This window comes from Argentina anserina, chromosome 4, assembly GCF_933775445.1.
Source record: "Argentina anserina chromosome 4, drPotAnse1.1, whole genome shotgun sequence".
NCBI lineage: Eukaryota > Viridiplantae > Streptophyta > Magnoliopsida > Rosales > Rosaceae > Argentina > Argentina anserina.
This window is the reverse complement of record NC_065875.1, coordinates 10,739,451-10,756,070: the sequence shown is the minus strand read 5'-3', so window position 1 is coordinate 10,756,070 and position 16,620 is coordinate 10,739,451.

Genomic DNA, 16,620 nt, shown 5'->3' with positions numbered 1-16,620 from the left:
ACTAATATACCTTAAGAGATGACCTCTTACAAAAATGCGAATGCCGAAAGCCGTTACATATCTGAAATCACCTATTTTTTGTTACCTATCGTGTGCAGTTGCACTGAATACATTCATTTTGTAAAGTCCCGGTCAATGGGATTTCAATATGTCAAAACGCCTCTTCTTTTAGTTGACCGTTGGTACGAACTGCAAACCATGTTCAAAACGGACGAAATTTTTACTGGTTTCATAAATATATATACCGATCACATCTGCTAGTGTCGATCAACCATATTTCAAACTGGAGTTGTTGATCGCCGAAATGTCCAGTAATGTATTATAACTTTTATATTAGGTTTATAATAAAACTATCGCATTATGAAGCGACTATATAAAGGAAACTTCTCAGAATCAATCGACACCATCCGATGTGATCGGTATATATATTTAGTGACCATTTTAAAATTTCATCCAATTCGCACCTCGTTTGACCATGAGAATTTCCGGTAAACCAAGAACAATACTAATATGCCCTAAGGGGAGACCCATTACCAAGATGCGAATGCAGAAAGTTGTTTACATATTTGAAATCACTTAATTTTTGTCACAGATGTGCGTGGTCGCAACGAGGAAACCCATTTGGTAAAACCCCAGTCAATGGGGTTTTATTATGTCAAAAAGCCTTTTTTTGTTGACCGTAGGTACAGACGGTCAAACCATGTTCAAAACGGATGAAATTTTTACATAGTCCCTATATATATATATATATATATATATCGATCACATCTACTGGTGTCGATCGACAATATTTCGAAACTAGAATTTATTTGTGACTTTTTTTAGAATGTTTTCTAATAATTCATTTATTGTTTTAAACCCTTGAATTAGAGTATTATGTTTTTTTCTAATATATATCGCAGGGTCTGGCCTTGCGGGCTTTATCGACCCGTAAAAGCCCGCAAGGCCAGGCCTGCAAAAGCCCGCAATGCCCGCTTTAGGTGGGCGGGCTTGGATCTTCATATTTGTGAAAATACATGACCCGTCACTTATTTAAATGTACTAAGGTCCGGGCCCGCCACTCATGGGCTGGGCCGAGCCTGGCCCGTTAACTAGTCATAACTAGGCTATACTAATTAGTATAAAATACACCAGGAATATTACGGAGATAATTCTCTTACAACATTCCCCCATGTATCGGGGTCCTAAAGTGATATAATATTGCACAGCCTCACTAAAAACTATACTGAGTATATATATTATATATATACATTAATATGCCAAAAAACCAATCAAAGAACACCCTTTAGACAATAAAAAATTTAGTTCTGTTGTCCGAACTTTGTTTAACTTCTTAAAATGTAGAATAATCGAAAATTTTCAACTTTTTTCAAATTTTCACAAAATTGGAAAACTTTAGACAACATATTAGCATTATATGTTGTCCAAATGACCAGAGGACTACAATTTGAGAAGTAGGGGCCGGGCATAAAAATCTCAAATCTCAATCCCATCCCAAAATTTGTCAAGATGGGACGAGACCGAAGTCTAAAAATATTAGTCTCATCTTGATCCCGTTCCGTTTTATTGCGATGAGATGAGACGTTTGACGAATAGATCTTATCACACTTAATCTAGTCTATTCCCACCATTAAATGATTTTTTTATCTCAACCATCAAATATTGTTAGTATTTACCACTAGGGATGGATAGAGTTTAGAAATCATAAGAGCACCTTAGATGCATTGTATAAGAAAATGGCTAACATCAAAGAATGTTTCTTGGACCTTAGTTCATTTTCTAAAGAAAAATAAATATCGGTTGATATTCTCATTAATTTATGGTCCAAGTTATATGATGTAGATGAGGACACTTCATGTATTGTAAATCTTTATGAAAAACGTTGCTTATCTTATAGATAAAACATAGTTATATATGTTTCTCTGTACGATAGCATCTGAATTTCCATGTACAATATTTATAAGGGTGCGACTATTGTCACCCTACGATACTTTGTTTACCCTACATTCTCTTTACACCCAACATATAAATTTGTGATATCAACTTACCTTTATTCACTCATTTATAGTACCCAAATTAGCCTTTTTTATACTACTTCGTTCACGCATTTAAATACATACTAAGTACGTTTCTAGATATCACTCATCAATCTTATTTTTCTGTCTTGAAAAATTAGTCTTCCCAATCTTTCTCTAGAAGAACTCATCCGTCTTCAGTCTTCACCTAATATTTTACACATATATGTATATGATTTTTATGAATCACATCTTGGCCTCTGCAAGATAAAATCAGCATTCATTTTTACTCCGATCAGTGTATGATCAATTGTTGAGTTGATCTTATATGATTGAGATCACTTGTGTCAAATGGTTTTGGGAGATCAATATGAAGGGAAGGGATATGTTTCTTAAGGGAGTAAAGTAACTCCCACGGCCTTTTCTCAAATCATTGATCTCAAAGTAAGAAAATGAAAAAAAAAATAGCAGAAAGCATGCATTAGATGAAAAACTTCTTCCTCAGCCTCTTATGTAGTGTGTACCAACTGGAAAGTTAATTTGATGTTTATGTATATGCTTCAAATTTGATCACAATGAACAATATGATTTCATATATCCACAGGCAAATGATCATCATTTTTTTTCTTATTTTTGCCTACTTGAAATAAACCCTAATTATACATATATAATGTAATTTATAACAACTTATTGTCCTATAATGTAATTTTAGATTAGGTTATTTTAGTTTTTTAATAAATAAACATCATGTAAGGTGAACAAGTCATTCTATAATTCAAATAATTAATAATTTTCAAATAATTAAACCAAGTGTATCGAAAGTGGACACACACACACAAACTACATCCATGTTAATTCAAATACTAGTCACTCACACATGCTCTACATGTGCAAATGATTTGTTTTTAGAAAATAAGGATCAAGAATATGATTGGTTTTGCAGGATAAGGTTTGTTAAAAATGATGTAGTGGGACAGAAAATATGGTTTTATGGGATGCATTTATTTTATTTTTATAATTGTCTAAATTGGCCCTATGATTTTATTTGTTCACAAAGTTTTTTAATCAATTAGGGACTTTTTGGTTTAAAAAAAAATCTGTTCTTGCTAGCAAGCTTGTTTGGGTTATGAGCATCTCCAACAATATAGTCAAATTTTACGTGGAAAGCCCAACAACTATAATTGACTATTAAAACACAACTCCAACAATAATATTATCTGCCACATAGATGACGTACTATCCCAAATAAACATGTCAAATTTGACAAAATGAAAGTTTATAGTAATTCTTTTCTTTATTATTTTCTCGCTCCTTCAGCTGTAATTCATACCCAGAATTTTCATATTAACCTACAATCTCTCTCTCATTGTTACAAATACAATATGTGTCTATTTTGACACTTTTGTTGGAGTGAAAAAATTCCATACTAGTCAACATCTACCTCACATGTCAAATTTAAATTCGATAATTTTTTTGACTATCTCATTGGAGATACTCCAACAATAATGTCAAATGATAGGTGGACACTGTAATGATAGCAATTGACTTAAGCATCTCCAATGAAAGAGTTTAAAAAAATTGTCAATTTTGAATTTAACATGTGATGTGGATTTTGACAATTTTGAGAAATTTTCACTCCAACAAATTTATATTTAATGAAGAAAGAGAATTGAATGACTAGAGGTTTTACAACAGTTAAATTTGACATGGTTGCTTAGAAAAGTCATCTACATGGCAGATAACATCTTTTTTTTCGATAATAAAAAGAAAATTACACAACAAACCCTCTAACACAACCAACACCAGATGTATCGAAAATTACAACATTAGAGTCAAAAGCAAGGAAATTTGAAGACCAACTAGCAATATCTTGATGATGACAAATTGCAGCAACAACATCTACAATAAAGTTTGTCTCTTGATATGAGCACTTTGTACGACATTCTTAACATGTTTTTACCTCAATTTGTACTTTTCTTAGCCCTTATTATTGTACTATTGAGTCATTGAGTCGTAGAAGAGTTTTGGCGGTATTGGATGCATTTTTGTGCTTACATGATTCTCCAAGAAGTAGTACACTTGTTAATGACAATGATGAGGATTTTGGAATCTCCTTCAACTTTGGGACGCACATGGCCGTGGAGGAGATCAGTAAAGAGATTAGCTCTAGGGCCAAAGGTTTCGGCACACAAAATTTTTGTGTTTGCCAAGGTGCTTAGAGGCAAGAATAGAATCACCATCATTATTTCTAAAGATAAAGCCAACAGAAGTCAAATTATTAAAATTATAAAGCCATTTAAGTTTAGATTTGTGGAATTATCAGGAGGTTGAGTCCAAAAAAATGGATCTTGAAAAACATATTGGATTAGAATTATTTACAAATTTATCAACACCATACTTTTAGGAGGCTCTTACTTAGAATCTCTAAAAATAACATCTTTGTTGAAATTGTTCTTGAGATGTCAAATATAGTTGTTAGGTTGCCACATAAGATTTGACATTTTATTTTTTTAGATTAACAATAGTGATAAAATATTACCCAAGATGATAACTATTATAATCAACTCAAAATGTCAAATCAGTCAATCATAGCAATATAAAGTATGATTTAAAATTAGTCATTCAAACTCATAAAACTATAAACAAGTGATTCCAACTCACATCAAAAAGCTTAAAATACTCAAAAGTCTAATAAATTCATGGATAGTCAACAACCACTGTCAAATATGTATTATTCTAATAGTTATAGAGCATATGATATATTCCCTATTCATTTGTAAAGCATCTCCCACACTAGTTTCTAAGCTGAGTGCAACTTCTCCCCCTTTTCGATCTGCTCGTTCCTGAACTCCTTTTTTGACTCCAGATCTAAATTGAAATTCTTCACAATCACGTTCTTGTGGGTCTTCATGTTGAATTCTCTTTTGTTCCCACCCCTGCTTGATTGATTGTTTCCATTTCCTTTTGCCATCTTAAGTTGTTCTTCAACTTTGTATGAAATATCTTATTTGTATATGAATTTAATTATTTTGTTGGAGATGGCCTTAGCAACTCAACTCCACCAAATGTCAAATCCTACATGGATTTGACATCAAGGCTTCTACTGTTAAATTTGACATATGGAGCTCCTCTAGTTTTTGTTTAAAAAAAATCTCCTCTAGTCGTTTCTTTGTCTATTATTTCTCTCTCATCTCCATCTTTTCATCTATTTCTCTATTCCTTACGTACTATACCAATGTAATTAATATTGATATCATTTGACATAATTGTTGGAGAAGAAACATGTCAAAAAAATAACTTTGCTATATCAAAAATCAAAATTCAAATTTGACTAGATCAAAGTAACTATATCATTGGAGATGTTCTATAAGAGTATAGATATATAGTCATAATGTCATCATATCTATAGCCGAATGATATATATATATATAGTTAAATAATCAGTAATCATTAACTACAAGCCATTGTAGGCCTTCAGACCCCTTGTGTAGACCGTCAATAACACCAAAGACAACAAATGAGCACACAGAGTTGGAAGAGAACCAACATAGGCTTACTTGCTTCATCTTTTTTTAGCAAAATGTACAACTACAACGGAAAGTATAAGGTAAACTATTAGGATCAAATAGCACTAAGAAGTACCAACATATCGAAGAGGAAAAAGCTAGCAACACAAACCTAATTTTGCAGCACAAGCAAAGGATGTTGACGATGAACGACATCCACTCAAATCTCACAACCGTTTTTCTTGGTTACAAATTCATATGTATGACATGTTTTAGCAATATATAACATACAAAGCTTTTGTCTACGATTAAATATATAATGCCTACATTTAAGATACAATTATAAAATTGTGCTTAATTTGTTTTGTGGTTGATTCTCTATTTTAACATATATACAATGATTGTCACAATGTTTGCTCTCCATATATAACGGGAAGTTGATGGTAACCGACAAGTAGCAAATAGCGCAAAGCAACACCAACATACCATAGAAAATGCAATGATATAACAATTATGATAGCCAAAAGAGACTTTAAAAGTGCTCTCTTTGTTTATTTTTGAAATGAACACAATAGCAATCGAATCGAAGACAATGTGCTTTCTTGTGCTTCTTCTTCAAATGGGACGGTGGGTATGACAATTAACAGTCTGTTGTGCTTCAAGAAGAAGCACATGGAGTGATATGTACTTATTTGCTACTAGAATGTCATTGCCGTAAAATTTTTGCACCATTGGCTACATTTTCAGAGAAATGATTACGACCGTATCTTAGCTTGAAATTACTCTTTTAGGTCACTGCTCTAGGGTGCCTAGGTAAGTATATGAAGCAGTGATGGTTTCTTACGTAAATATTTATGTTTTGGGGAGAAATGTAATTGAGTGGCTACCAAACTGAAGGCTATACTTGATTAGGGATTTAGCTACCTAGGTCTACACTTGATGTTAGTTGGAGTCGACGCCGGTACGGCCAACTGCATCCCGAAAATTATGGAGTTTTATGATTTGTTCTCTATCATCTTTGGTTTTATTACCAGTAAAAGTTAAGCAAATTGACATGCTCAATGGAAGAAACGGCGTAAGGCAATACATTTGGCCTTTTGAATATCTTTATAAGACCTTGATTCTTTTTTTCTTTTTCTTTTTCTTTTCAAATGGGAAAGATCCAAATTCTTATTGTCATATATATATATATATATTTACAGTTAATATGTTTTTGTCTATGTGATTTTAATATCAATTTTAACTATTCTGACCTTCTATAGTTGAACTATTAAAGACATAGGGAATAATAAATACAAAAGGCTTTAGTTTTCGACATTTGTTTTAGTTTGGGTCTTATGGTGGGGAGCCATTTTGTATGATGGCCAAGGAACTTACACTCTCTTGTCTTGAATTTAACGACTATATGTTGGACTATATTTTCCGTTATCTCATTAATGATTTAGAGAAAAGTAAATACACGATTGAAGAATAGTAAATCCACCAACTACCAAAGCCTTGGTTTTTTTACCTTTGTTTATAGTTTTGGCTTTATGATGGGAAGTCATTCTGTATGTTGGTCGATGAACTTACATGATCTAGTGTTGAATTTAAAGACTATATGTTGGATTATATTTTTTGTTTGCGACAAAAGTCCACAGACCGCCCAATTGGCACCAATTTCATTGGACCCAAAAATGATACAGTGGAAGAATCTTTTGGGTCTTCTGGAAATTCGGGATCGTAAATGAATTTGAGTACTATTCTGATAGCCTTTTTCATTATTTTTCTATAGGACTATATATAATAACTGAAAGACAAATCTGCTATTTAAAACATTTGTAAAACCCTCATTAATGATGTAATGATGTATCACAAAGTGGAAGTATAACAGAGTTAGAAATATATTTGATCGATCTTACATTATTAATTTTACTTAATGTAGGATTGAGAGGTTTAGGATGAGTGAGCTCGCCACTCGGGTCATGGTGGCAGACACCATTCTCGCCATCATTGAGACTTTTTTCATGAGTGCCTACTAAGGTCCAGTCATTCCATTGGATTCCTGTCATAGGGCCTGACACCAGAACAACTCAGGTACAAAAGACAATATAGTGTTTTTTTGTTACTTGGAGTCGTTGACACATCGATTTTTTTACATTATCGAGGTATTAATTTAAGTACTCCAAGTTCTAAATTGTTCTTGCTTCGGTTTTTTTTTCTTCAAACTTTGTGGTGCTGCAGTGGATGGCGGTGAAGACTTGCCCACAATTGTCACTAACGCCCATGGTCTGCCTTTCAGGCTAGGGGTGATCCAGAAAAGCAGTGGTGGGCTTTTGCGTTACCCTACGGGCTTCACCTTGGGCGTTGGGTCTGTACAACATACTAATTGTACGTTGTGTTATACACGGTTAGTTAAATTAAATTTGCTATGTATTTTAATTTACTTTTACTTTGGTACAAATATATAGTTTGCTAGATGTATTCCCTAAAAGGCTAAAACAATTTGATACGCTTATATATATATATATATATTATGTTCTATATTTTCGTCGGGTATAGTCACCTCAGCTCTCTCTCTATCACCTATTATTTAGGGGGATGATCATAGCGGTTACATATTATGTCTTCTTGATTATGCTCAATCCTCTATGCCTCGTGATCGTCTCTATGACTATTTAACGTCATTCTTTCTTGGGGAGGATATACATCTCGACAGCGTGCTCGAGAGTGTGATCATCACATCATGGGAGGCTTATACTACATCCTCTAGGGAGTTAATTGGGATTTGGCGGAGGAGGGTCCCCATTGACAGTGATTTGTCACGTTATGATTTGATATCTTATTATTCAGTTAAAACAAATGTATAATACTACTACACACACAAACCATATATGGGTAGTCTAATATATATATATATATATATATATATATATAGTAGTCATATATATACTTGAATTATATCTATATGCTATATATAGTTAGTGAAAAAAAAAAACCAAATAAATGATAATCATTACTGAAAGGGCTTTGAGACCTTTAGATTCCTTGTGCAACCGATAAGCAGCACCAAAGGCAACAATTAAAAATCAAGAAGCGCACAAAGTTAGAGGTCAACCAACGTAGGCTCGCTTAACTCACTCGTTTCATATTTTTGAACACAATGCAGCTACAATTGGAAGTAGATGGTAAGTGGTCAATATCAAATAGCGTCAAGTAATGCTAGCATTTCGGAGAAGAAAGACAATGTTGTGGGTATCATAATCACTAAAGGGAGTAGAAGCACAATCTCAATTCTCCAACACAAGCTAAGTATGTTGATGTTGAATGTCACCCTTTCAAATCTTACAATCGTTTCCTTGGTTGCAAAGGAAAATGTAAGCCATCTTCTTGCACTATGTATGTAGTGTACACAGACACACACACTTACACTCAAAAGTACACATGGTTTATCCATATCTTTATAGTCATGTACTCATATATATTGTCGAATTATATGTATATGTTAGATATTTCGTCTGTAGAAAAAACAGCTACGAGCTATCATTGAAAAAGGGCTCGTATACCTTTAGACCCATGTGCAGACCATGAACAACACCTGAAACAACAATCAAAATCAAGAAGCACACATAGTTGAAGGTGGGACTAACACTTGCTCACTCGATTAATCTTTCTTTTAGCACAATGTGCAACTGCAATGGGAAATGGAAGGTAAGCAACGATTAGCACATAACTCCAAGCAGTGTCAGCATGCCAGAGAAAAAAGGCAGCGATGTGGAAATTACAGCAGCCATAAGTACAAACCCAGTTTTGCAACACGAGCGAAGCATGTTGGTGTTGAACATCACCCGCCCAAAGATTATAGTTGTTTCCTAGTTGCAAACTCAGAATTAGATTTAGTCATATTTATAGTCGAATTTGTGATAGTGAGTGGAAAAAACAATTCGGGAGTGAAACGACAATAAACTTTGTAAGGATGATATTCAAGTATTCACACGCTTTCCTTGTGCTATAGAGCTAGGTTTGTGCTTTTGAAAACAATGTCTATATTCTCTGATATGCTGACACTGAAAGGGGAATCCATACTCTCCTCCAACTCAATCTTGAATACGTGATAGATGACAATTACTAGGGTCTCCTCCTTAGCTATATCACAACTTACTCTCCATAGAACAAAGTAGAGACCATAACAACATTCCCTATCACACTCCTGAGTCTGATTGATCATCATTAATAAAGCATTTGTGAGTGATTTATGAGAATTTTTTTAAACTTTGTAATTATGGTCTTGTACTCCCAAGCTGCTAAAACTTCAAGCGCCTCCACTTCCCCTTCCTAAAGAAATATAATTTTTTTCTATTTGTGTTTCCTTACTTCTCATTACTTGGCTCTACTAGGCCTTTGTTTGGACTTGCAGTATCTGACACCGAAGTATACTTCCATACTCCTAGAATTTAATCTACAAATAAACTAGTGAACTAAAATGAACAAAACATATGGGTATTCTGTGGAATGAAATAGAAATAGACCCACCTAGTAATCATAGATTGAACAAAAAGAAATCTAATAAAATGATGTTCATGTTGTAGGAAAATATTTTCCTTGATATTCTTGGTGTATCTTATCCTAATTAGTATAGCCTAGCTAGTTAAAGAATAATATATTATCCCAGATTCAACGAGTTCTTTAATGTAATGCATAAGGCTCTATATCCATCAATAAAATTACAGTTATTCTCTCGAATTCATTCTACTATTTCATGTTTTTACACTACTATATAAAATTTTTAATGACAATAAAAAAAAGTCATGAAAGGCTTTCCCTGACATTTTTTAGATGCACAAGCATTGTCGTCTATATTGAAGTCATCGTTTGCTCACCCTTTTAATGACATTACAAAAATGTCATGAAAACTTTTCAATGATGTTTGGTAAATGTTATTATATACATATTTAATGACGTTTCTTGGACGCCATAGAAAATTCTTCCACAACGTTAGTCAATTGTCATAGATATTAATTCATGACATTTATAGAATGTCATTAAAAAGAAATGATGTTTTATTAACGTCATCAGTTTTTTTTCATATTAAAAAATATATATTTGAATTCTGATTAATTCAATTCCTTGAATTAATTAGAATCCAGAAGCACAACAAAAAATAAGGTGCTTGACGGCCCATAATATGTATTTAAAAAACTTCATTTATACATTTATTGTATATTACACAGAAAGAAAGGTCCATAATAAGATGTATTGCTACTTTACATTTATTTCCTACAATACTTACTTTCACTTATCCAATCCACCATACAAGATAAGCATCTATTGTACCTATATAAAGACTTGCTTACTTTTTAATTACATTCATGTGTTGAGCTGTTGTCGAGTACAAGATGTTGATATGCATCCAAATATGTACGCATCCTGGACAAAGTAAAACTTCATAAGTAACTATACAGTAGTATATGATACTATCACAACAAACAACTCAATCACTAATTAAAATGCCACTATTTCAATTCGAACACATGAAAAACTCAAAGATACTCAAAGGTGAAGTTTTTGTCACAATATAATACTTATACCCATAAATTGTTAATATCCCACCTTGGCTGTGACATATCAGATTCGTTATGTATCTTGGAGGGCGAAATATTATAATATTCTAAATAACAAAGAAAGCATAAGGTTTCATAATTTCAACTTCTACCAATCAAAACAAATAAAAGGACATGATAGAGCATTCTATGTAACAAATTAAGAGTGTGTACCGTATCTCTTTATGTCTTTGAGAGAATATGTGTGTGAATCTAATGTCTTCATTTCTATCTCAATATTGAGTTCACATTTATCCATCTACTCTCATAGGATTATGCTCAGCACCATTACTTCCCTATGAAGAGGCACATGCTGCCATTCCATACTTTGTATTTGCATATATTAAGCTAAAATTAAGAAAGAAAAGTTTAGAGTACTTGTAGATAATTAATAGAACTCCTAAATTATTTTAGCTAGTATAAATGTTTATACCACATAAGAGTCTATATATGTTCTTTTGTTATGCAATGTTTTCTATAGTTTCACAAACAAACTGAACGTTTGATCACATACAACTAATACTTTGGCCTTGGATCCACACTTACAAATACTTAAATATAAAGCATCAATATTTGTATTCCAGTAACTGCCAACAAGAGTATTTGAGCTATATAACATACTATTATATTAACTTCATAAGCAAACAAAATATGATTTAAAATAAAAAAATCAAGCAACATCACCCAAGTTTCAAACTATTGTGGATTCAGCTTGGAAATGATTTAGTTCCAACCGAGTGGTAGGTCGAAGCTTCAAGTCCCAGTCTCTCCCAACCAAGAATCTACTCCAAACTTCAAGTAGCTCCATAGCTCGCCCAAGCTCACACCAAAGTAATTGTACATATTGGCAACCACATATTTTCACATAAAGTAGAATCGAATTTGAACCCAAAATCGAATAGTAACAAATAGGATTCATGAGAATTCATACCTTAGAATAGTAGAAGCACACCTGCATTTTAACATTTAACAAGTTACCACAAGCCACAACTCACAAGTATGAATCATCAAATACGATAGCAGAGAGCTAGATTTATCAATTAATAAAGGAAATTAGAAAAGACAAGCATAACATTTTTCTTTAAAAAACCTTCAATGTAATTGCTCAAAGGAGTCAACACTACATAACTCTGTTAACGGTACAGAAGGAAAACAAAATGAAAACCAAGATGTCAAAAAGAACCCATGCCATGAAGTTGGGAATAACAATTTAATGAAATGAAGCTCAAGTGATTTTGCGGTAGAAAAAAAATAAAATAAAAAAAGAACATACCCAAAAAATCCAAGCCTAGACCCGAATACTCATATTCCTCTTGCTTGAATCTCTAACCTCCCTTGCTATTCCAATATCATAACCCAATTGGACTACATAAAATTAAAACAAATTAGATAATATTTGAATGGTACCTATAACTCCCATATATTGCCATTAGGCATAAATACCGATTTGCACCCCAAATTTGGCTAAAATTGTCAATTTGCACCATGAACTTGCATTTGAGTCAATTTACCTCCTAAACTTTATAAAAATTGCCGATTTACACCCCGAACTTGTATTTGAGTCAATTTACCTCCTAAACTTTGTAAAAATTGCCGTTTTGCACCCCATCCGTTAAATTTAACTGTTTCTATCAAATTTTGCATCACATGTCATGCATTTAAGGGGTAATATTGTCATTATATATTTATATTTTTCTTGAAAACAAATAAAAATATTCTTTAACATGAGGATTATTTTGTTAATCAAATTATTTATTTACATCTTTTTTTCTACATACTTAATCCTACTTTGAATTATGTATTCAATATACCCATCCATTCAAATATAGTGTGTTGTGTATAAATATATTTTTATATGTACACATTGTTGGAGGATGAATAAAACAAGAATAATAACGACGTAATAGAACAGAACGTAACCGTTTATTGATTGATAATGAGGCCAATATATAGGCATTACATAACCACAATCCCGTAGGTTTCGGAGTCCTAATCTATTGCAGATATGCGAATCTATCTCTAACAGAAAACCTAATAAGGCTAAGACACACACAATGGTAGAATAATAATTCTCTCGGAACACACATTTATTTTTAATTTTCAATGTATTTATTTATTTATATTTTTTATAATATTTTTTAACATACCATATCACATAAAATAATAAATATATAAAGCAATAACATGTTTCGAAAAAACAAACATTGTAGCAAGTGTTCCTCTTAAGTAATTTTATTAATTTATTTCATTATTCAATATGAATAAATATATAATGACAATGCTACCCCTTAAATGCATGACATGTGACGCAAAATTGGATAAAAACAGTTAAATTTAACGGATGGGGTGCAAATCGGCAATTTTTACCAAGTTTAGGAGATAAATTGACTCAAATACAAGTTCGGGGTGTAAATCGGCAATTTTTACCAAGTTTAGGAGGTAAATTGACTCAAATGCAAGTTCGGGGTGCAAATTGACAATTTCAGCCAAATTTGGGTGCAAATCGGCATTTATGCCTTGCCATTAAGCATACAAATTTTTTTTTTGTAATGCACAAAGATTTTGTACTTAACAAATTTTACCTTATTTATTAAAAAAACAAATTTTACCTTTTCAATTCAATGCCAAGTGTGCCAGACAATAGTAATTTGAACAAGGATTTACAAAAAGTCTATGATATTGTTCATATATTTAACCAATAGCAATATTCCAGAGTTTGCATAAATTTGTCAAATTGCCTGTAATTATGTAAATGATAGAGATGACTGCATATGATAATCTATTGAAGCCACCATTATTTTATCCTCACAAGTCACAACCATCAGTCTTATTCATCAGACATGAGAGAAATAGATATACTCTCATATAAGGGCAGATATGGTATTACATTGTTGAGATACAACTCAAACGATCAAATATCAATAGAAACAAGCTACATTAATTCTACAACAACAGTAGGTTAGTCACAGATATTGGCAATCTAGGATTAATAGAGATCCAAATTGTACTTACCTTGAAGTAGTTATGTAGCATCACACTACTTCATCTCAACTGATCTATAGTTCTATAGAACGAACATCTACCGCAATGATACGTCCCGCACCTTAATTTAACGGCATATCGATTATTGAACGGTAAATAGTACCAAAATTAGTATTTCACGTGGATTTCTTACCTTAGCGACTTTTAACTTGTCACTCATTTCTGAAAACGTGATTTACGAAAGTCGTAGAGCTCGTCGATATGAGTTCGTAACTCGCGGCACGCTTAAAACGGTTATCAGATGTGAAAGTTATTAGCAATCAAAGTTAAGTGTCGATTGGATTTAAAATTTTCACGAGGGAAAAATTATATTTTTACTTGGGACACCCTAATTTCTTTTCTCCTCTCCCCTTCGACCACACTCTCCATTTTTCCTTATTCTTCTTCTTTTCCTTTTCTCCTTTCTCTCTCTTCTTGTCATTCTCCCTAAAACTGAGAATGCAGGAGGACTGTCACCACCATGCACCGCCGTTGTTCGGCACTGCCTCACCTTGCGACCACCATCACCGTGACCCACTGTCCCTCCTTTCTCCGACAAGATCCATAGATCTGGCATACAACCAAGATTCAGCGAGATCAAATTTGAGGTAGGGGAGCTTCGACATCAAGTTTTCCAACTCTGGCGACTCCTCTCTCCTTTCTGGCAAACTTTGGTTTCTGGTTCGTTGTAGAGCTTAGAGCGGCAGCAAGAACGACTAGAAGGCAAGAAAGAGATCCTAGCAACTCAGATTGGAAGGGGGGAGGCTTGGAGGGGACAAGATCTGTCGCAGTTCTTGGCTGAGAGTTGATGCTACGACGTAATATAAGCTGGAGTTGCAACAACAACATTTCTCTGGAATTGGGTAGCGTCAGGCTTAGGCCTTAAATTGTGAGTGGACTTTTATTTTGAAATAAATACATGCATGAATATTTTGAGTTAAATGATTTTATTGTTATATTGGGTTATTTGTCCTTGGTGATTTACATTGATTTCCTTTTATTAGATAATTAGAACTTGTTAATAATTTATCTGGGAATGAAATTCTCATAATTTTAATAATTTTATTTTTATTCTATCCATATTTATTTTAGAAATGAGATTTCCGGGAGTCATAATTATCTATTTATTTTATACAGTTAGGAACCGTATTTGATATTATGTTGGTTTATTTTCTTCTTCTCAACTAAGTCCTATCAACTTGGTCATTCTAGTGGAATGAATGAGGTATAAGAAAAATATATATTTGGAGATGGGATTTCCGGATTTTCATGATGTGATGTTTTGGATGCCATACATTGAGATGATGATGATGATGCTAGCATGTTGTATATATTCCACCTTAAGGTGTCGGTGGCTACCCCCAAATAGTGTATCCAAGCCCTTTCCGCTTGGGAGACGATGTGGTATGGCCGACAATACCACGAAAGCCCGATATCTTATCCATTAACGTGACGTGACAATATCGGGAGTATGGGAGTACATATTTAATTTGCATGAGGGGCATATGGTATGACTTGATGATTTTATTTAGACTAGCAGGGATAGTCCACACTTTTGGTAATCGACATATGGTACGTGACCGATCACCGCCATCGCCGTTGGGACAGCCGGACACGACACCGTCGCCGCCGCTGCCAGTGCTAGTTCTCACCACTTCTAGTGATGATTTAATAGGATTCGCTGATGCTGGATACCTTTCGGATTCACAGAAAGGTCGTTCCCAAACTGGTTATGTTTTTACCATAGGGAATACAACGATTTCTTGGAGATCAACCAAGCAAACCCTTGTTGTTACTTTCTCGAATCATTATGAGATTATTGTGTTACATGAAGCCATCAAAGAGTGCATTTGGCCTCGAGCACTCATTACTCATATTTGAGATGCTTGTGGATTAATTTCTACTACAGTTGAACCTACTTGTATCCACGAAGATAATGCAGCTTGCATTGAGCAGATGGAGTTATGTTACATTAAGGGTGATAACACACAACATATTTCGCCAAAGTTCTTTTATAATCAACAACAATAAGAGATGTTGAATATCCAAGTTAATCAGATTCGTTTAGAGGATAATGTGACTGATTTGTTCACCAAGTCTCTACCTAACTCTACATTTGTGAAGCATGTGAGGCGCATTAGTTTGTGTCGTCTATCAGAGCTCCAAGATTGAGTTAATGATAAGAGGGAACAGTTTTGTAGACATCAGGAGTCTACGTCACATGCATTGACCATTTGTAGTTAGTGTGTTGTGTTTTTTTTTCTTCTTTGACCATGACATTTATTTTACCCAAGAGGTTTTTATTTTGCTTGACAACGTTTTTATTTAGGTAACAATATTGCACTATGTCACATAAGGATCGTGATACAAGGAGTGTTGTAGGAGAATCTTCTCCTTGATATTTATGGTATATTTTGTCCTAATTTGTAATAGCCTAGCTAGTTAATGAATAATATCTTATCTCATATTTAACGAGATCTTTGATGTAATACCTATATA